Genomic DNA, 22,142 nt, shown 5'->3' with positions numbered 1-22,142 from the left:
CATTAAAAGCTTATCTAAGATTTCAGTAGTAACATTTGCCTGCTTCTCAGACCAACAAGCCAATTTTGCAAGGTTACTCAAGGCATTCGCTGCTGCACCGCCAGGAATAAAAATAGCTAAAGCTGCTTTAGCTGCTACACTTAAAAGCTCAACCTTATCATTACACTGTGGTGTAAGGCCAATACTACGCTTGTCACGCTGTTTTGTTAGTCTCCGCAAGTCAGCAAAGTGAGGTGCAAAAAGAGTTAGTGAGCCTAAATAACAAGGTCCGCCAACTATATCATGGGGAATACCTTGCCATGCTCTATCTCCACAAATCAAGAATATTCCAGGAGGTAGAGCCTTGGCAGTATCATTGACCCAAATTAGCACAGTATTATCACGGGGGTTATGAGTAGAGCCTATAGGTCGCATTTTGACAGAGCCATTGTATCCACAATACCCAGATTCATAGGTATATTCCCAAGTCTTAGGACTAACATCCTGCCAGGTAATAGGATACGGCCGAGCAGCATATTTGGGACCAAAAACTATACAGGTTGGTGTCCAATTTCCTGATACATTACCAATTTTCTGGGATCCTAATAAATTCAATTCTTGAGGGTCTCATGGAAGGGATTTCTTGAGGCCCAAAATCAGTTTTGCTGAGCAGTTTCCTAGGGAAAGGCTATTATCACAGGAGCCACTTGAAAATTGACCAAAGATACATTAAACCCTGGGACTCCTATTAAGCAGGTATGAAAAGGGGTGTGTGGCAGAAGCCATTGCAATATAAAAATCAGTGGTACTGGTCATTGTGTAGTAACTTTTTCTTACATAGTGTTTCTGTGACCACCTTGTGGGCCGATCTCATTGGCCCCTCAAACATGGGGTTGAGCATGGCAAAGGGTTCACAAATCCCCCGTTTTTATTTTTGCACAAGCCCATGTTTGGTTAAAAACTTTTGCAGTACCAATTCTCAAACAAACATAAGACAAACAACAAAACATGCAGAACCTAAAAATACATTCAATATCATAATGCCCTTATGAAGCAATCTAAAACTACTCAGTTAACAAATCAAAACATACTGGTTAATAGGTTATTAATTGGATTTTGTTTCCCATAATCAAGTGTAAGTCGACTTTGCATTCATGGCATATCTCCGTTTCACACAAGCACTCATACACACGTACTCTCAAACAGAGCTCTGTTTAATATTAGGAAGGTTTGGCATCCACTAGTGAAGAGAGTCAAAGGAGGGATAGGAGAGGCTTATCCGACGGAATCTTGTCGGGGGGCCCCTATAAGCGTCTCCAAGTCCCACTGGCTCACAGCACGATGGAGTCCTAGTTCCTTCATAGCTGCCAAATTAAAATGCAATACACGTTATCACAATCTTCACAAACATACCCTAAAAGTAAATAATAAAAGTTAGAGGCAACACGATATTGTAAAATTACCTGTCTGATACTATTAAAATCTTGTTAGCATCTGTATTAAACTATCAAAAACTAAGTTCATCTACTTGGCAATACGACAACAAAAAAGAAAACCACAATCAACAATCAACATATAGACAAGGGATCCCATAATCAACATATAAACAGTCATGTGACTCACGACATTAATAAGTCTTTTATCAACACCTTATAGTATGAGAGGAAAGGCCTAATAGAATTGTTCAAAGACAGAACTCTGAGCCTATAAACGGCAAAGGCACCAGACACAGTTTGTCTAGTAATGCTGTAATGTGACACTGGTCCAGTTGATGCTCTCACAGTGCTTTGGGGCGTCGATCCATCGGGAGGTGTAGTAAGGCCGTGCCTCCCGTAGAGCCAAACGCTGTTGCTCAGTGAGAAACTGTCAAAGAAGCAGTTGCTGTATCAGTTAGTTGTCATGTTGGAACTAACTAGGCAATTCGAGTTCTTTTTAGTCTTACCATAGGCAGTGTTCAAGTTATAGTCATAATACAGGTTTCTCTAGTATAGTCACTGTCTTTTAGTCCTGGTAAGACAAATGGACCCTTAAGTCTGGCAGACGATGGCTCTAATAAAAGAGTTCCACATGGTTTTTCACTCATATTTTACTGGGTCAATGATGCTCAGAGGGATCTTTTTGGAGTTTGCTGTTGATAGGTCCTGCCAGAGGCTTCTACTGGTTGCTGTTGAAGGGACGTGGCTGGCTGGAGTTGTCGTGGGAGGGATGTGGAAGTGGCTGGTTGCTGGAGAGAGGTGGCTGTTTGGAGGTGTTTGGAAGGGTGCACACTAGAACCGAAGTTGGGGTGTTCATGCTGCGGCTTCTCGCACTCTTTGATCTGTTTCCCTGGCGTGCGCCTCCCTGAGGACGAAGGAGTTGATGCTGTCGTCGCGGGGGAAGGCGGGGGCTTCTCGGGGCCGCGGCAGCAGTAGCAGCGGCAAGGGGTGAGGTACAGATAGATGAGGACCAGGACCACGCTCAGGATGCAGCCCACCAGCGTGGTGTAGACGGTGTTGAGGGTGTCGTGGGGACCGTGCAGGGTGAAGTTGTGCACCCGCAGCTCCACGTAGAGGGTCTCGTTGAGGACAGAACCCCCCACCCAACAGGAGTAGGTGTCGGCATCCTCGGGGCGCAGGGCTCGCAGCTGCAGGCTCCCGTTAGCCAGGAGCAGGGTGCTGCCGTTCCCGCTTTCCTCCGGTGCCTTTTCACCTCCCGGGGTCGCCCAGTACCAGCTCTGCACCCCCTGCAACCGAGTGTCACAGCTCAGGGTCAGCGTGTCACCCAAGTGGCCTTCCAGCACCGTTTCCCTCGCCTCGCTGCAGTTGAGGGGCTGCCGGTCGGCCAGGCTCAGGATCCCGACAGGAGCCGGGAGGGTGAGAAGCAGGCAGTGTAATTCCTCCTGGAAATCCATCACGGCGCTCAGGCGGCGGCGGTGGCTGCGGGGCACCAGCTGGAAGAGGTGACAGTCACAGGCCAGGGGGTTGGCGTGCGATTTGTGGTGGCAGCGCATACACCACACCGGGCCAGCTTGGCATTCTCGTCGCATGTGTCCAGGGGCGCCGCATCGGAAACAGCGATATTTTGTTGCTCGGTTTCGCTGAGCGAATGCAGCCGGGCTTTGCAGGGGTGCAAGAGCAGCTAACACCTGAGAGCTAGTCGCCCTCGCCTTTTCCCTTAGGCTTTCACCTAAGTCCTTAACTGCCTCTACTAACATAGCATTTGGCCCCTGAGGTACTTTTTGCATGCGCTCTAATAATTCCTCTATCGACCAAGTCCCTGGAAGCGTAACGATGACACTACGGGCTACAGAATTACAATTTTGAATGGCACAGTGTTTTAGTAAAGCCCCATGCATATACTCCGGAACTCCGGCTGCCTGAATAGCGCTAGCAACTCTGTCCACAAACGACCCGAAAGGCTCTTCCCTCCCCTGCTTGATTCCCATATAAGACGGAACTCCTCCAGGCGCTTTAACGCGCCTCAAAGCGAGACGTGCTAAATGCATGGATTCCCTGATTTTATCTGGTCCCAACAGTGCTTGTGCCTCAGACCGACGCCACGGACCTAGACCCATTAGCTCCTCAAGTGTTATTCCATACAAAGGATCGCCAGCCTGCCTCTGCACTGCCACTGACTCCTGGCAGAATGATTGCCAGTATGCATTGTATAGCAATTGCTGATGCTGGGTAAGAATCAATTTCATGATGTTCTTAATATCTTCTGGCAGAAGCAGATTACCTCCCCAGATATAATCCAACATTTGCCGAACAGGCTCACTCTGCACTCCGTTTTCACTGACAGTGGCACGTAACTGAGATAGTATTTTCCAGTCCTGATTATTAATGTTCGCCTGCATACCACCAGGTACTTGAGAATAAACTACTGGGAACGCACTGGTTAAAGACTCGGCTGCGTCCCTATCTCCCGCCTGCATAGCGTCTGCAGCAATATTTTGCCACAACATTTGCCGTCTCATGGCAGTCATTTGCAGCTCCTCAGGCGGAAGAACAGGAGCACTATCCCTAAATGGATTTCTTGACAATTTAGAGGATTCCAAAAAAGGATTTGAAGGAGGCTCAGGAGGATCTAAAAAATTTGGTGGTGGGGCAGAACCCGACAAGGGGGTAGAAGGACCCTCCGGAGTAGGAGGCACAGCAGGGGCAGACAGCAAATCACTTCCCTTTCCTAAGGGCTCAGTCGGAATATTTATGACATTGGTAGCGGGGGGTAATGGGCAATTAGGCTCTGTAACAACAACAGGAGGACTGGGCTCTCCCAGGCGCTGTGCCGCTGCACGAGCAGCCTGTTGCTCAGCCTTATGTTGTTGTAACGCATTGATAACGACCCGCCACTGTTTCCCTAATTTCTTAGCAATTTTATCATCCTCTATTGTACCTTCCCACAACTTGTCCCCAAAACGCCTCCATTCTCCTTCCTCTAAAACTGTATTGGGGTCTGCAAAGCAACCTTTGGCAACCCCTGCTGCCAGTAATCCTGGCAGTTCCTTTTTCAAATCTAAACCCTTAATTCCCCGCTTTTCTAAAAAGCTCTGGAATAATGAAAGCACCGCTTGCCTTTCCATACTTACAAAATCGTCAGCGCGCTGTTGCAGCCCTGCAAGGCTTCGGCGGTGTCGTCGACCGAGACTCTTCTATAAGGTCGCTCGGGGCACGGAGTCCAGCTCTTCTGCCTCTTGTGCTGCATCAAGATCGACCGTTACTGCATCGGACCGTGGCTTCTGGGCTCTCGCCGTTCGGTTTTGTCCCTGGGGCTCTCGCCGTTTGGTTTTGTCCCCGGGGCTCTCGCCGTTCGGTTTTGTCCCTGGGGCTCTCGCCGTTTGGTTTTGTCCCTGGGGCTCTCGCCGTTTGGTTTTGTCCCCGGGGCTCTCGCCGTTCGGTTTTGTCCCTGGTCCCGGCCGGCCTTAGTTCCTGGTCCGGGCCATTCTTTGTCCCTGTTCGGGCGCCATTTGTCGCGATGAGGGAGAAGGAGACGCTTAATATAAGAATCCACCAAACTCGTTTATTGTATTTCAAGTTCAGGTTAATATATTCTTGTTAATTAGCTCATACATATTGCAAAAACTGAGCTCATGATTGGTGTATTAATTTGAAAGTTAGTTTCATTCTCTGTTCCTTTTATTCACTGATACAGCCTATTTCTTCATCCTGCTTTGCTGACCACAATGTGCTGAGCAGCACGTACAAGGACACTTGTGACTCTAAGGTTGCAAACTGCTGATCTTGTACAACCTCAGCAAGTCAGAGAGCTTGCACTCTGACCCTTGCTAAGTTGTCTGCAACTTTGGTCAAGTCTGTATGCCCTTGTTCGGCTAACCAATCCTCCACAGGGGTGGACAAGAACTGCGGATAAGGTATGTTTATTGGATTTTAAGGTACATGGGCCCCTAAATCATTTAGGACGGTTGCGACAGGTCAAGGCTGCCGAGGTAGTGCACCAGAGATTTCTTGTGCAAGGCAGACCTCATTGGGTAAATAGGGGGCCCGACAGGGAAGGGCGATCGCTGGGACGCAAAGGACCTGTCCATGAATTTATAAGAGGAAGGAGGAGGGTAAGAGGAAACAACCAGCTGGTGGGATCCTAAGTGATGAAGTGTGATTGTAGCCTAGGTAACTTTGTTTCGTCTCTATGCTAAATGTTAATGGTGTGTGTGTCTGTGTGTATGACAGGAAACATTGTTGTGAAGTGAGTATCCTTTTATCCCAGTAATGAATGTTATCTGATGTATGCTCTGAAGTGTAGAAACTGTGTAAAAAGATAAAAAAAAGGGAGGGGGGTTATTACGGGGAACTCGGTTTCACTTGATGTAAGAGTAAACTTCAGTCTAATTGAGACAATCAGTGGTCAAAGACCAAAGCTGTAAAATTTTTATAGGTTTGGAAGTGAACAGTGTGCTTCATAGAATCATAGAATTGGCTGGGTTGGAAGGGACCTCAGAGATCATCAAGTCCAACCCTTGATCCACTACCGCTGCAGTTACTAGACTATGGTACTGAGTGCCACATCCAGTCTCTTTTTAAATATCTCCAGGGATGGAGAATCTACTACTTCCCTGGGCAGCCCATTCCAATGCTTGACCACCCTCTCCGTAAAGAAATTCTTTCTAACATACAACCTGAACCTCCCCTGGCACAGCTGAAGACCGTGTCCTCTTGTCTTGCTGAGAGTTGCCTGGGAAAAGAGACCAACCCCCACCTGGCTACAACCTCCTTTCAGGTAGTTGTAGAGAGTGATGAGGTCTCCTCGGAGCCTCCTCTTCTCCAGGCTGAACAGCCTCAGCTTCTCCTCATAGGATATGTGCTCGAGTCCTTTCACCAGCCTAGTTGCCCTCCTTTGGACCTGTTCCAGGACCTCGATATTCTTCCTGAACCGAGGGGCCCAGAACTGGACACAGTACTCAAGGTGTAGCCTCACCAGCACTGAGTACAGGGGCAGAATTACTTCCTTGGACCTGCTGGCCACGCTGTTCCTGATACAGGCCAGGATGCCATTGGCCTTCTTGGCCACCTGGGCACACTGTTGGCTCATGTTCAGCTTCCTGTCAGTCTAGACTCCCAGGTCCCTTTCTGCCTGGCTGCTCTCCAGCCACTCTGTCCCCAGCCTGTAGCGCTGCATGGGGTTGTTGTGGCCAAAGTGCAGGACCCGGCACTTGGCCTTGTTGAACCTCATCCCATTGGAATCAGCCCAACTCTCCAGTCTGTCCAGGTCCCTCTGCAGAGCCCTCCTGCCTTCCAGCTGATCAACACTCCCCCCAGCTTAGTGTCGTCTGCAAATTTGCTGATGATGGACTCAATCCCCTCATCTAAATCATCTATAAAGATATTAAACAGAACTGGACCCAACACTGATCCCTGGGGGACACCACTAGTGACCAGCCACCAACTGCATGCAGCCCCGTTCACCACCACTCTCTGGGTCCGGCCCTCCAGCCAGTTCCTAACCCAGCGCAGAGTGCCCCTGTCCAAGCTGTGGGCTGACAGCTTCTTCAGGAGTATGCTGTGGGAGATGGTGTCAAAGGCCTTGCTGAAGTCCAGGTAGACCACATCCACAGCCTTCCCCTCATCCACCAGTCGGGTCACCTGATCATAAAAGGAGATCAGGTTGGTCAGACAGGACCTGCCCTTCCTAAACCCGTGCTGGCTGGGTCTAATCCCTCACCCATCCTGCAGCTGCTGTGTGATTGCACTGAGGATGATCTGTTCCATAACCCTGCCAGGCACTGAGGTCAGGCTGACGGGCCTGTAGTTTTCCGTGTTCTCCCTCTGGCCCTTTTTATGGATTGGCGTGACATTTGCCAACTTCCAATCATCTGGGATGTCCCCAGTGAGCCAGGACTGTTGGTAGATGATAGAGAGAGGCTTGGCAAGTTCTTCTGCCAGCTCTCTCATTACCCTTGGGTGGATCCCATCTGGTCCCATAGACTTGTGGGGATCCAAACAGTTCAATAGATCACGGACTGTTTCCTTTTGGATTACACGGGGGCTGTTTAGATTCTTGTCACCTTCTATAAGCTCCAGAAGGCAGCTGTCCTCAGGAGAACCTGTCTTACTGTTGAAAACTGAGGCAAAGAAGGTGTTAAATACCTCAGCCTTTTCTTCATCTTTGACAACTATATTCCCGCCCATGTCCAGTAAAGAATGGATGTTTCCTTGCACCTCCTTTTGCTATTGATGTATCTGTAGAAGGACTTTTTGTTATCCTTCAGAGAGGTGGCGAGATTTAGTTCAAGTTGTGCCTTTGTCTCTCTAATTTTCTTTCTACACAACCTAACTATATTGCTAAATTCCTCCCGAGTAATTAGCCCTTTTTTCCATAATTGGTAGGCCCTCTTCTTAACCCTAATTTCTTTCAAAGTCTCTCTGTTCAGCCAGACCGGTCATCTTCCCCACCGGCTTGCCTTTCGGCGCACTGGGACAGCCTGCTCCTGTGCTTTCAAAACTTGCTCCTTGAAGTACGTCCGTCCTTTCTGAATCCCTTTGTTTTCAAGGACTGTTTCACAAAGTATACTCTGGACTAGTCTTCTGAATAGGCCAAAATCTGCCCTCCGGAAGTCCAATGTAGAGGTTTTATTGATGACCCTCCTTGTATCCCTGAGTATTGAAAACTTTATTATTTCATGATCGCTGAGTCCCAGACGTCCACCGACCACTACATCTCTCACCAGCCCATCTCTGTTTGTGAAAAGAAGGTCAAGCGGGGCTCCATTCCTGGTAGGCTCATTTACCAGCTGGAGCAGGAAATTATCCTCTATACACTCTAGGAATCTCCTAGACTGCCTCCTCTCTGCTATGTGGAGTTCCCAGCAGACATCTGGCAGGTTAAAGTCACCCACGAGAACAAGGGATGATGATTTTGAAACATCTGCCAACTGCTTGTAGAATAATTCATCACCCTCATCCTCCTGATTGGGTGGTTTATAACAGACTCCCACCAGGATATCAGCCTTGTTGGCCTTCCCCCTGATTCTGACCCACAGGCACTCCACCTTATTATTACCGACTTCAACTTCTACAGAGTCCAGAGACTCTCTAACATATAGGGCTACCCCTCCACCTCTCCTACCCTGCCTGTCCCTTCTGAAGAGCCTGTAGCCACCCATGGCAGCACTCCAGTCATGGAGAGAACAACCTAAAATGGTGGCCAAGCCCACCCAGGTGCTGAGCTTCCCTAGGGAGAAGCAGTGGGTCCCCAGGGCAAAATAGAGATAAAGAAAAGGGAGTGCAGAGGCATTTCACACAGCCCGAAAACCTAACAGCAAATTAGAGACAAAAGCTCTGAAATGGCTCCTTTTTAGTGCAAAGGATATGAGCTGAAAATGTCCAGCCTCTCTGTTGTATGGACCGGGAGGGACATGGGGCTGCCACATGGATGGAGCCCACAGGATCTGCCAGAGGTGGGGATGTACTGGGACGGTCTTGTGTGGTAGGTGACGGGGCCAGATGAGCCGTCCCAGGTGCAGTGGCATAAGAGGGCTGGAGCCAAACCACTGTCAGGATGGTGCATTGCCCCTGCCAGGCACTCTTCTGAACTCATTGGCATGTGTTGCCTGTGGGCCACCCTGGCATCCTCCCTGTCCAGCTGCCATTCAGCTGCCAGAAGGAGAAGCCTGAAAGGGGGAGAGGGGGGACGACTCATTTTGAGAGGGGCCAGGAGAGCCGGCATTCCTTGGCCCCGGAGGGCCTGGGGCACGCATCCCATTTCTTACATTCTGCCCCCCTGGGAAGCGCTAACGGCATCTCAGGGAAGGATGGGGCAGTCCAGTCGGTGTCCTGACTCACCCAGCAGGCACCGTGCTACAGCAATTACTGCAATAACAGGGGGAAAACATATGTCACCCAGCATGCCGGGGGAGGCAGGGCTCAAGGCGCAGCAGTGGGGTGTGGGGTTCCCAAGAAGGGGTTGGGCACTGGCCAGGCACCACGGTCAAAACCAGAAAAAATCCAGCTGGGATCAGCGTGCAGTGCCAGCACCCTGCCAGCCTCCCTGAGGCTACCGAGGAGGAGCGGGACTCCCAAGTTTGGGACTGAGCTCAGCCAAAAGGTAGCTACAGGGATGCTGCTGAACAGGGCCTGACATCACAAGGGATCTGGGGGAGGGAGCCTACCCACCAGGGCAACGCTCCGTGGTGGTTAGAGCAGGGATGGCACAGAGGGGATACAGGGGTGATGATTATATCGCAGTAAAAGGGAGCCACCGGTCAAGCTGAAAAGGCATATTTCTGTAAACCCTTAAAAAAGAAATTGGGAAAAAAAATAGGGATACATACATTTTTATATATGCCCAGCTCTCCAAAGCCCCTTTTTGTTGCCCGTAACCAAAACACAAACCAACAGAGTCAGTTTATGCTGTGCTTTATTCAGGGCCCGGGAAGCCTGAGGACTAGCGTCCCAAGTCAGGGTTCCGAAGACCCTCGTTTTTGGTTCAGCTTTTATACTCTTTTTCATTACAGGCCACGTACAGAGTTACATAAATTTTAGTCACAAACAGTCACATAGATCATGCAGATAACAATAGACAAACAGTCACATAGATCTTACAAATAACAATAGATAGTCATCTCTTAAACTGTAAATCCACGGTTTACCGTTTCAGCTGTCATTACCACCTGGCCCACCACCTGGATACAATATTTTATCTTGATCTTTGGTATATGGTATCAGTTTACTTAACTATTCTCCTTTTGATTAATGTTTTTGCTGATGGGGTCAACACACTCCTTATTCTCCTTTGATCATTGTTCTTGTAAGGGTGAGCTCACTCTTAACTAGTTACTTATTCCCAGAGTTTTAGTCTACCCGAGCTCCTTCTAACTCTTAGTTCGTCCATTTTAAAATTTTACAACCAATATTATTTTATTTCTACTATAAACTGTAACAATTCCCCCCTTTTGAGCATCCTTCGATTATTCCTTCGCAAGGATGCTCAACCTTTAAGCCTCTTGATAAGCAGGTGGAGGCGTCCCTTCTTCTGGAGATATTACCTCCTTCCGGGTTATAGCCTTCATGACCCTTCGTGTATGTTGAGTTTCTTTAATAATCATTCCCAATAAACCCTTGTACATTACTAAAGCAATCACAACAATGATAATTATCATAATTCCATATTGTATAATTGATGATATCCAACCAGAGACCTGGATCCCTAGGGAGCTGAATACTGCTCCAACCCAATTGTGTTCTGCCTCTTTTTGAACATCGTGGACCTTGTCCTCAATCTGTTCCAATTGGCTAATATCTTTCTCTACTTCCTGGGTAAGGTTTGGGATATGCACACAACAATGTTCATTTTTATTATTCAGATACCCACAAACACCATGCTCTTTTAGCAACATCATATCTAAGGCCATTCTGTTTTGTATGGTCATTCTTGTGGTAGCCTGAAGTTGCAGGTTTAGGTCCTTAAATCCTTTCTTAATAACTGCAGCTAATCGCTCAGTTTGTCCTAATAATTTGTATAACATTTCCCTATTTCGATAAGTTGAGATGGGTGCAAATAGTAATTCTAATACCCATCCAAATTTAACTCCAGAAGAGGGTTCGTGCCACTCATCTTTCTCATCTAACCCTATTATTTCCAAGTCTTCATTTATACCCCTTTTCTCTCTCTTACCCTTCTTGGGTTTTTTTGGGTCTAATTCTCACTTTCAGATCTCCATATCCAAAGCTTTCTCGAATTAATACTATACAGGTATATTCCCCTTCATCTTCCTCGGTCACTCTAGGTATCTGCAACATGGTTATTCCAGCCTGGTGTTGCCTATCCCAAACTGTTTGTACTCCTCTTATAATCACTTTACCTCCTGTCACCAATTTCCATCCTGTTTTTGCTTCAGCGGATCCAGCTCCCTGATCATCAGTAAACCAACAAGTCAAATTAACTTCGGATCCCTCCTCTACTGTCAGATAAGGCTCAGGTACATCGATCTTTACTACCGTTTCCACGGTCATGATTGGACTACAAAAGATCAATGTCCTCATGACTTGCTTCTGAACACCATCCTTGTTGGAGACAAAGGTTCTACCGACCATTGCGTGGGGACCTTCTTGACCTTGGTGTAGTGAATCCAGTTGTCGATTCCGTCGACCTTGACAGCCGTGTAGGTGGTCATGATCACCTGGTGAGGACCGTCCCATGTCTCCTTCAGTGGTTCCACTGACCAGTTCCTGATGTAGACTTGGTCTCCTGGAAGGATGTCGTGGACCAGATTTTCCAGGGGTAACGGTCGGTTCCACTGCAACGCTCCTCTAAGTGCTGTAAGGGTCTTATTCAGAGACAATGCATAATTTAATATCACCTGATCCCCCGCCAAATGAGGATCCCCCTGATAAGTAGTAGCATGGTAGGGTTTGCCGTACAAAATTTCGTACGGACTTACCCCTATCCTTTCCCTTGGTTTAATCCTAACTCTTAACAGAGCTACAGGCGATGCCTGCGGCCACTGGATTTTTTGCTTCTTGGCAAATTTTCTTAATTTGGTTTTTCAATGTTTGATTCATCCGCTCTACCTTACCACTTGATTGGGGTCTCCAGGGTGTGTGCAGATTCCAAGTTATTCCTAGTATTACAGAAATCTCCTGCACGATCCCTGCAGTGAAATGAGGACCCCTATCAGATGATAGCCCCAACGGCACCCCAAATCTAGGGATGATTTCTTTCAAGAGTGTTTTTACCACTTCCTTTGCCTGATTGGTCCTGCAAGGGAAAGCTTCTGGCCATCCCGAGAATGTGCACACATACACCAACAGATGTTTGTATGCTTGGGCTTTTGGTAACTCAGAGAAGTCTATTTGCCAATAATCTCCTGGTTGGGGACCTACCTGTAACTTACCCATTTGTACCTGCCTTCTTACCACTGGGTTGTTTTTGATACACACCAGACACATTGCATTTACTCTTTTTGCCAATGTTAACATCTGGTTTGAGAATATTTCATTTTTCAAAAATTTTACCATTGCCTCCGCACCCCAGTGACACTTATTGTGTTCTGTTTCCAGTACTATCTTCATGATCCTTACCGGCAGGATCACCTGTCCTGTTGGGGTCACATACCAACCCTTGATATTTTCCGTGCCTGCAATATTTGAGCCAACTTCTCGTCCTCTGGCGAGTAATGTGGTTTGTCTTCCATGTGCGCAGCGGCAGGGTTGCCCCGAGCGGGTAGCAAAGCTAATTGAGTCCATACTTCTCTGGCCACGTGCTTTGCTACTTGATCCGCTTGTCGATTTCCCTGGAACTCTTTTCCTGGATTGTTCCGATGTCCTTTGACGTGCATTACTGCAACTGCCAATGGCTTGTAAATTGCTTCCAATAACATGATTATTTCTTCTCTGTGTTTGATTGACGACCCCTGCGAATTAAGAAGTCCCCGTTCCTTCCACAAAGCCCCATGCACATGTACTACTCCAAATGCATATTTGGAATCAGTCCATATGTTGACTTTCTTCCCTTGGCTCAGTACCAGGGCTCTTACCAGAGCCCAAATTTCTGCCTTCTGTGCTGATGTGCCCGGGGGCAATGCTTTTGCTTCCACTATCTGCTGCAAGGTAACCACTGCATACCCTGCATACCTGGTACCTTTTTCCACAAAACTGGACCCGTCCGTGAACAATTCCCAATCAGGGTCCGGCAGTGGCTCATCCTTCAGGTCCTTCCGGCTGGCGTACACTTGTTCGATTACCTCCACACAGTCATGTTCCGGCTCTCCTTCTTCCTGGGTGGACCTGAGGAATTCTGCTGGGTTAAGGTGATTTGTTATTTTCAGCTCCACATCATCCTGTTCCCTCAATTGGGCCTGGTATTGGAGCATCCTGCTTGATGAGAGCCAATGGCCCCCTTTTGTTCCAATACTGTTATGACCATGTGAGGTACATAAACTCTCATGTGCTTGCCCAATGTTAGCTTGCGTGCCTCTTGGATCAGGATCACTGTGGCTGCCACTGCTCTTAGGCATCCTGGCCATCCCCCACTTACTGAGTCCAATTGTTTAGAAAAGTACCCAACCGGTCTTTTCCAAGACCCCAGTTTCTGAGTGAGCACCCCCAAGGCTAACTTTTGCCTTTCATGTACATACAATTGAAAATCCTTGGTTAGATCAGGCAGGCCCAGGGCAGGTGCTTCCTTGAGGGCCTGTTTTAATTCCCGGAACGCTTTATCTTCCGTGGGTCCCCACTTAAATCTCGGTTCCTTCACAACCTCATACAGTGGTTTGGCTGTCAGCCCAAAGTCGGGGATCCACAGTCGACACCAGCCAATCATTCCTAGAAAAGATCTTAGTTCCTGATTATTGCGGGGTACTGGAATTGCACATATGGCTTGTATGCGATTTACTCCCAAACGACGAACTCCCTGCGAAATTTCACATCCTAAATAGATGACCTTTTGTTTGACCAGCTGTGCCTTTTCTCTGGATACCCGGTATCCAGCCTGTCCCAACATATTCAATAGTCCAATGGTTAATTTGAGGCAGAGACCCTGTTCTGTGGTACCCAGGAAAATATCATCCACATATTGCAATACCACATATGAAAAAGGCAAATCTTTTATCTGGGTAATCTTCCATTCCTCAAGTTCCTTGGCCAGCTGGTTACCAAATATGGTGGGCGAGGATTTAAATCCTTGGGGAAGCCTGGTCCATGTAAGTTGGCGCTTTCGTCCCGTGTCGGGGTTCTCCCATTCGAATGCAAAAATGTTCCTGCTTTCAGGTGCCAGGGGTATGCAGAAGAAGGCATCTTTTAAATCAATTACTATAAACCATTGAAATATCTCAGAAACAGATGTTAACAATGTGTACGGATTTGCCACTACGGGATGTATATCTTTGGTGATTAAGTTAATTGCCCTTAAGTCCTGCACTAACCTGTAATTACCATTAGGCTTTTTGACTAGGAAGATAGGAGTGTTGAATTCAGATTCACACTCCTGCAGAATCCCTAAATCCAAAAATTGAGTTATCATTGGGGCTATCCCTTTCCTAGCTTCCAGACTAATGGGGTACTGCCATACCCTCACCGGTTGGGCCCCTTGTTTTAATTCCACTACCACTGGTACTGCCGCTTTTGATTTACCTGGGGTCCCTGTTTCCCAAAGCCCCCGAAGCCTTTCCCCAATTCAGCGCCACCTCTCCTTCAGGGACCTCCCCGGCCGCCGCGCCGGGCCCCACGGGCCCCGACGTCAATCCTGGCGACCCGAGCAGGACGAGCTCCGCCCAACGCAGACAGCCGCCCGCCCGTGCGGGGTGGCCGGGGGAGAGGCCCGCGCCTCCCCCCCCCCGACGCCGCCGGCGCCCTTTCTCCTTCTCTGTAGAATCCATAATAGTGTCCAGCAACATCTGCAAATCATTCCAATCAGGATTCTGAGTTTTTATTACTATTTTCACAACCCGAGCCACTTTCTCAGGATTTTCCCTGTACGCCCCCGCCGATTGTTTCCATATTATTAAATCATTCGGTGAAAAAGGAACCTTTATCATCACCTTCCCTCCATCCGCTCCCACTGCCTCTCGCAGCGGAGCCATCAACTGAGGCTGCGAAAAACCCGCCTCCTTTCTCCAGCCTCCCTCTCCGAGTCCGCTCCGCAAGCGGCGTTCTCGGCTGATCAACCCAATCCTTCCTGCTCTATCCCCTCCTCGGATGAGGAAGGAAGAGGGACCCTAGCCGTATTTACTGGGGGAGCCTCAGGAGGTGGGAGCGGCGGCGCGCTCGGGGAGACCAACAAAGACACATCCTCCTCTTCCTCCGAGAATCGTATCTTACGCTCTTTACAACCAGGGCATTTATCACATTCTACTTTCATGGTTTTTAATACTAACAATCCACATGCTTTTTTTTTTTTTTTTTTTTTTTTTTTTCCAGTCAGGTTTTTTCTTTTAGATATTAAAACAAATCCAAATACTGAATTTCATCCCATTTCTCAGTTTCCCGCAAGAAACTCATCATAGGGCTTAATATTTCAGGAGTTATTGTACCATTCCGTGGCCACTGCATTCCCCCCGTTTCATATTCAGGCCACACATGATTACAGTAATCAACCAAGGTTTTCCTCCTCAATTCCTGCCCAAAATTACCCTCTTTCCAATGTTTTAACAGACAACCGAGATGCGAATCCTCAAGAACATCATTGTTATTACAAGACAGAGCTCTGAAAGTTTTAAACGGCAGCATGCTGACACTTTAGACTGGCGCGCACTCACACACACACACACATACAAAACCAATATACGGCCGATTACGAATACCAAATACCAAACTTGCCTATACTCGTCGCCGCGAGTGGCAAGTGCTGGATCTGCACAGCTTTGTACTTGCTGTGTCTTACGACCAGCGCCCAATACCAAATACCAAACGTGCCTATACTCGTTGCCGCGAGTGGCAAGTGCTGGATCTGCACAGCTTTCTACTTGCTGTGTCTTACGACCAGCGCCTAGGCTTTCAAACAACCAATCCTAATACTAACCTTTCTATAGGGAATAAAGCACCTTCAGGCTTACCTCATGGTCGTCCGTCGGGCACGGGGTCGGGCACGGGTTGATGGCACCAGGAATCACCTGGTGCCGGCTTGGAGTGGTGCCGGCTTGTTTTTGCTGATGGGGTCAACACACTCCTTATTCTCCTTTGATCATTGTTCTTGTAAGGGTTAGCTCACTCTTAACTAGTTACTTATTCCCAGAGTTTTAGTCTACCCGAGCCCCTTCGAACTCTTAGTTTGTCCATTTTAAAATTTTACAACCAATATTATTTTATTTCTACTATAAACTGTAACATTTTGGGGAGGGACTTGCTGGAACAATTGGGAGTAGTAATGTTATGGTCCGAGGTAACGTTAAAATTTATTTTTGTTTTGGATCCGTGAAACCAAGTCCAACTGTAGAAGGGTTGGGTGCAAGCAGATTTTATTTGACAACTGACACAGGCGAAATTATAGAGCCAGGCAAAAGAGGGAGAGAGGAAAAGAGGATATAAGAGAGAGAGAAGAGTGGTAAGCAAGTGGGAGGAAAGAATGAGAGAGAAAAGTGGAGAAAAAGGGTAAGAAAGTGGGAAGAAAGAATGAGAGAGAAAAGTGGAGAAAAAGGGTAAGAAAGTGGGAAGAAAGAATTGAGAGAGAGAAAGAGAGAGTCACCACCAGGGCCCAGCTGTCCATCGAGTTTCTTCAAGATGGTGTGCTGATCCTGGAAAGAGTCTGATGCAAAACAGCAGTGGGTCAAGAGACGAACAAACAGCCACAGCATGGACAGCTATATGTACTCGAGTTCCTTTTGTTCTGAAGGAGCATCTGTCAGTCAGCTGCCACAGAAGCGAGGTTCATTAGCATAAGAGTCATTGCAGACAGGCTCGCCTGAAGGGGCCTGTGTAGTCCCCCACCCAGTTATCAGTTCTTATCTCTTTTCCAGCGCCACTCCCTCTCTGTTCCAGCCACCTTAGCCAGGTACAGTAAGCAAGTACAATCAAGGTGGCTCCCTCCACCCTGGCCAGGGTAATGATGGCTGGAGGGATGTCCCAGCATTGAAGGCTGGTCCTCAGAAAAGGGGAGAAATCTCCACCCAGTCACCAGTTCTTATCTTCCAGTGCCACTCCCTCTCTGTTCCAGCCATCTTAGCCAGGTACATTAGCAAGTACAATCAAGGTAGCTTCCTCCACCCTAGCCAGGGCTATTCACTATAAAATTGCTCTTTTGAGACAATTGCAAACCAATGAGGTCAGACTCTAACAAGTAATAAGATTTAATAAAGGAGAAATAACTCTTTGTCCTGGTTTGGGCCAGAATAAAGGTAATTTTCTGTCTTGTACTTTTGCTTTCAGCTAAGTCTCTTGTAAGTAGTTGCACTTGCTGAAATTAACAGCAAGTTTCTCAGTCAGTGTCTGCTTCTAGGACTGACAATGCTCGATGTTTATAGTTACTGCTAGAGAATGGTATGCAGAACCAAGGACACTGCTCAGTTCTGAGGAACATTTTGGGCTCTGGAAAGAGAAAAGGAGTAAAGAGGTCACACCTGCAGCCCTCCTTTAGGGAGGAGAGGACAAGATAGGTGACCAAAACTGAGCAGAGTATTCCATCCCATATGTGTCATACTCGGTATAAATTTGAGGGATCACGAGGGTCAAGTCCCTTTGTCCTTCTTCACCCTTCCCTTTGGCCCTTCTTTGCCTGTTCCTGTTTTCTTCATCATCCTAGGAGGATATTGGCCATTCATCTGCCTGTGGTCCTGATCCGTGCCAGCCTGAATCTGTGTGTTCCTGCTGTCAATGCCAGGAGTCCAGCCTGGACTTTTCCAGGGCTGCCCTGCAGCCTCAGTGGTGACATGAGCATTACTGGGGGGAAGAGGGAAGGAACATGTTATTATTTTTCTGTATATTTGTATATATTTAATAATTTTTCCTTTTTTATCATTATTGTTTCATTAAAGCTCTGTAGTTTAGTTTCCAACCCATGTCTCTCTCCTTTTCAGGGAGAGGAGGTAGATTAATAGAGAGCACATGTCATTCAGTTTAATTGCCAGCCCAACATTAGACCTTGACAGTTCCAAAAGCCTCTTCAAAGGATCCTTCTCCTTTTTCCTCCTCCCTGATAATCTTTGGCTTAACAATATGCTGGGCTGGGCAATCTCAAATCCTTAAGCAGTTATCTTTTTCCCCATACCTCATGTCATGTATGTGCTTTCCTACTGTACATCCTGCTTCAAGGGTTCTTCTATAGAATAACAGGACTGATGGTGGGGGGGAAATGATAAGCTGTGTTGGGTCTGTGTGGCTTCAGTAACATGGGAGGAGACACAAGGGTGGCTCCTACAAGAAGCTACTGGAAACTCCCCTGGCACCAAAATCCAGACCCACCACTTGCCAAAGGCTGATAATGTTGAAGAAAACAAAACTGCTAAAATATGTGCAGAAGAGGAGAGGTGAGAGTAATATTGGAGCAGAGATACTAAAGTCAGTGAGGAAAGGGGGACGAGGAGATGGTGCAGCCCATAGTGAGACAGCATGCTGTCACCCCTGCAGCCTATGAAGGATCACTGTGGAACAGCCCATAAAGGACTACTGTGGGGCATATGTGGACCTGATGTCCCAAAAGCAGGGTCCACCACCTGGTGTGCAAAAAGCCAATCCACACATGGAGTCAAGATATTTGTTTTAATACTGTCCTTGTTTGAGAAGACCAGGATGAAAAAAACCTGCCTGGGACACCACCAGCAACTGCCAGCCTGGAGATGTTGCAGCTATAATGAGGAACAGCTGAGCCTATGGGAGGAGATGATTTGTCATGTGACCTAAATGAACAGTATTCCCTCCCATGGTGTTCAGTATAAAATGGCTTCCAAGGGAGCCCTCTCTGGTGGGGTGTTTCTGGATGGCATGTTAGCTGGGTCAAGGTGTTTTTGCTACTGCCTCTTTCCTCATTGGAGAAGGACAGCATTTACCAAGGTTGCCTTCTACCTACTCAAGGTTTTTCAACCTTAAAGTCTTTCTCCCTTATTTACTACCCAGCCACTGTCCAAACCATGACAAATAACCATTTCTGCACAGAAATGGGAGCAGGGTGGTATTCCACAAAGCAAGTTCAATTTCACAAAACAAGTGCTAATTTTATACCCAAAAAAGTGAGAAAGAACTTAATCACTGTCACAGTTTTTGACAGTAACTAGACAGTGACAGATGATCAATCTTTCCCAAGGCTGGTACACGGTAAGAAATATGTTAGATCCACTCTATAGCATGCTCTTCGGCCCAATTAGTTACTAGGTTGTTTTTGAAATGAGTTCCATTGTCTGACTCAATTCTCTCTGGTGTTCCATGCTGCCACAAAATTTGCCTTTCAAGGCCCAGAATGGTATTGCAGGCAGCGGCATGAAGCGCAGAATGTTTGCAGCCATCTGGTGCTTGCTTCTACCATCATAAGCACATAGCACTAACTCTGGGAGTTTGAGGGAGGGTGATATAATCAATCTGCCAGGCCTCTCTGTATTTATATTCAAGCCAGAATCCCTCTTACCACAAAGGTTCTAATCTTCTGGCCTGCTTTATAACAGCACAAGTATCACACTCACGGATAACTTGGGTGATAATATTGTTTGTTAAATGCATCCCTCAGTCTCTGGCCCATCTGTATGTTCTATCTCTTTCTTGATGACCAGAAGCATCATGGGCCCACCAATCTAAGAATAATTCACCTTTGTGTTCCCAACCTAAATCTATTCAGAACACCTTAGCAGCCTGGTCTGCCTGATGGTTGGTTGTTTGCTCCTCAGTAGCCCTGTTTTTAGGCACGTGGGCCTCTACATGCCTCACCTTCACCACTAAGTTACTCAGTCAGGCATCAATATCCTGCCACAGGTCAGCTGCCCAAACTGGTTTCCCTTCCGCTGCCAGTTATCCTGTTTCCTCCTTTTCAGCCACCTCCATAAAGCATTAGCTACCATCCAGGAATCAGTGTACAGGTAAAATATCAGCCATTTCTCTCACTCAGCAGTGCCTAGGGCAAGTTGGATGGCTTTGACATCTGCAAATTGGCTCAATTCACCTTCTCTTCTGAACCTGTTGAGTAGCTCCATACTGCAGCTTTCCGTCTCTGCCAGTTCCCTACGAGATGACAGGATCCATCAGTGAAAAGAGCATAGTTTTATTCCTGACCTGAGAGATCTTTATATGGGACAGGGGCTTCCTTGCCACAAGTCAGTGCCTCTTCTGGTGGCATTCCAAACATTGCACCCTCTGGTCAATTTGTGATTACCTCCACAATACCCAAGCAATTAAGGCTCTCTATGTGTTCTGTGTTATTAGGGCAATCCACTTACTCCAGGTAGCACCTTCCCCTTGTACATCCAGGTCAGGACTGGTAGTCTTGGTACCAGGAGGAGCTGTGCCTCAGTGCCACTGACTTCTGAAGCAGCTCTAACTCCTTCACAGGCAGCCAATAACTCCTTTTTTGTGGAAGTGTAATTGGCCTCTGAACATCTATAACCCCAACTCCAGTCGTAGGGAACACCCTTAAGCCTGTTGATGTTTTCTGCCAGAGGCTCGAATCAAGACCATCATCCCCTGCTGCAGTGTAGAGCACATACTTTCTCTCCGGTCCTGCTCAGACAGGTCCCAGGGCCAAAGCATGTACAATTTTTCATTTTATCTGTTCAAATGCCAGTACTTGTTCAGGGCCCCATACAAAACTGTTTCTTTTCCAAGACACTTTATAGAGAGGCTTCACAATGTCACTGTATAATGGAATATGCATACTACAGAAACCTACAACAGCCAAGAAGGTCTGTCTCTTTTTTACTGGTAGGTGTAGACATGGCTGTTATTTTATTCACCACATCCATAGGAATGTGGCGTCATCCATCTTGCCACTTAATTCCCAGGAACTGTATCTCATGGGCAGATCCCTTAACCTTACCTCTCTTAATGGGAAACCCAGCTTCCAACAAAGGTCAATTATCTTTTTCCCTTTTTCAAATACTCCATCTGCTGTGTCTCTGCATACAATGATATAATTGATGTAATAAAGATGCTCTGGAGCCCCACCCTTGTCCAATGCAGTTTGGATCAGACCATGGCAGATTGTTGGGCTGTGCTTCCACCCATGGAGCAGTCAATTCCAGGTATACTGGATTCCCCTTCAGGGGAAAGCAAATTGTGGTCTGCACTCTGCCACCAAGGGAATGGAGAAAAACTGTCGGGAAGAGCGCAGTGGACAACACACAGATTAATGTAATCCAAGTATTGCTGTTTATTGAGAGTAGCAGTAGCCCTTTTATACACATTCAGGCTGATAACATAATATAAGCATATTGCTGATTGGTACAACACATTCTTCATATGCCTCAGGGCACTATCTAATGGGTTAAATACAAGTGTTTATGTGCTATGCGATGCTTTCCCATCCTGTTATTCTTCTTTTCTGCTGCCAAGTCCCTTATCTTTTGCCCGTAGCTGATCTTTTAATAACCTTGCAGCTGGGCCGCAAGGCCCTTAGCTCACTCTGGCTAATGCTAAATAGTCAGGATTGCTCACATGTCCATTTTCTTCCAAAAACTCTCCAAGAAAAAACACATTAGCAATATCCATCGTAGCATAGCACGTGGCTGCCTTGGACTCCAGCTCATACTGGAGTTCCAGTGTGTCAGACACAGCAGCACTCAGTAGTGGTGATACTTCATTCAAGCCACAATAGTCCACAGTTCATCTCCATTCCTCATCAGACTTCTTCACTGGACATATTGGACTATTGAAGGGCAAGTGAGTCTTACTGATGACTGCTTGGCTCTCTAATTGGCCTATCAGATGCTGTATGGTAAGCAGGAAGTCTCTGTTGGTTTAGTATTACCAGCTATATGGACTATGATGGATGCTCTTGGCACCTTTTGTTCCTCCACTTTCATCAGGCCTACAATGGAAGGGCCATCTAAGAGCCCAGGTAAGCTAGACAGCTGCTTAATACTGTCAGTCTCCACAGCTGCTATACCGAAGGCCCATTTATACCTTTTTGGATCCTTAAAGTACCCTTTTCCAAAAGAAATCTATACCAAGGATGCATGCAGCATCTGGGCAAGTGACAACTGCATGCTTTTCCCAGTTGTGCCAAGCCAAGCTCGCCTCAGTTTCTGTTAATAATAGGGTTTGAGAGCTTCCTGTAGTTGCACAAATTGTGATGGATTCTTTCCTTACACAAGTTGATGGAAT

The 22,142-nt window shown here is 47.2% G+C and overlaps 1 long non-coding RNA gene across 1 annotated transcript; it reads right to left on the bottom strand.

Annotated features, from left to right (window-relative positions):
- Positions 1 to 988: 988 nt before the first annotated feature.
- Positions 989 to 4,948, bottom strand: LOC115600150. Its single transcript, XR_003988828.1, has 2 exons — positions 4,547 to 4,948; positions 989 to 1,343 (listed from the first exon to the last, which is right to left on the bottom strand). It is a non-coding gene; the product is annotated as an uncharacterized LOC115600150 (long non-coding RNA).
- Positions 4,949 to 22,142: the final 17,194 nt, after the last annotated feature.

This window comes from Calypte anna, chromosome W (assembly GCF_003957555.1).
Source record: "Calypte anna isolate BGI_N300 chromosome W, bCalAnn1_v1.p, whole genome shotgun sequence".
Lineage (NCBI taxonomy): Eukaryota > Metazoa > Chordata > Aves > Apodiformes > Trochilidae > Calypte > Calypte anna.
Note: the sequence above shows the minus strand (reverse complement) of the source record. Positions and strands in the feature narration are given on the sequence as shown.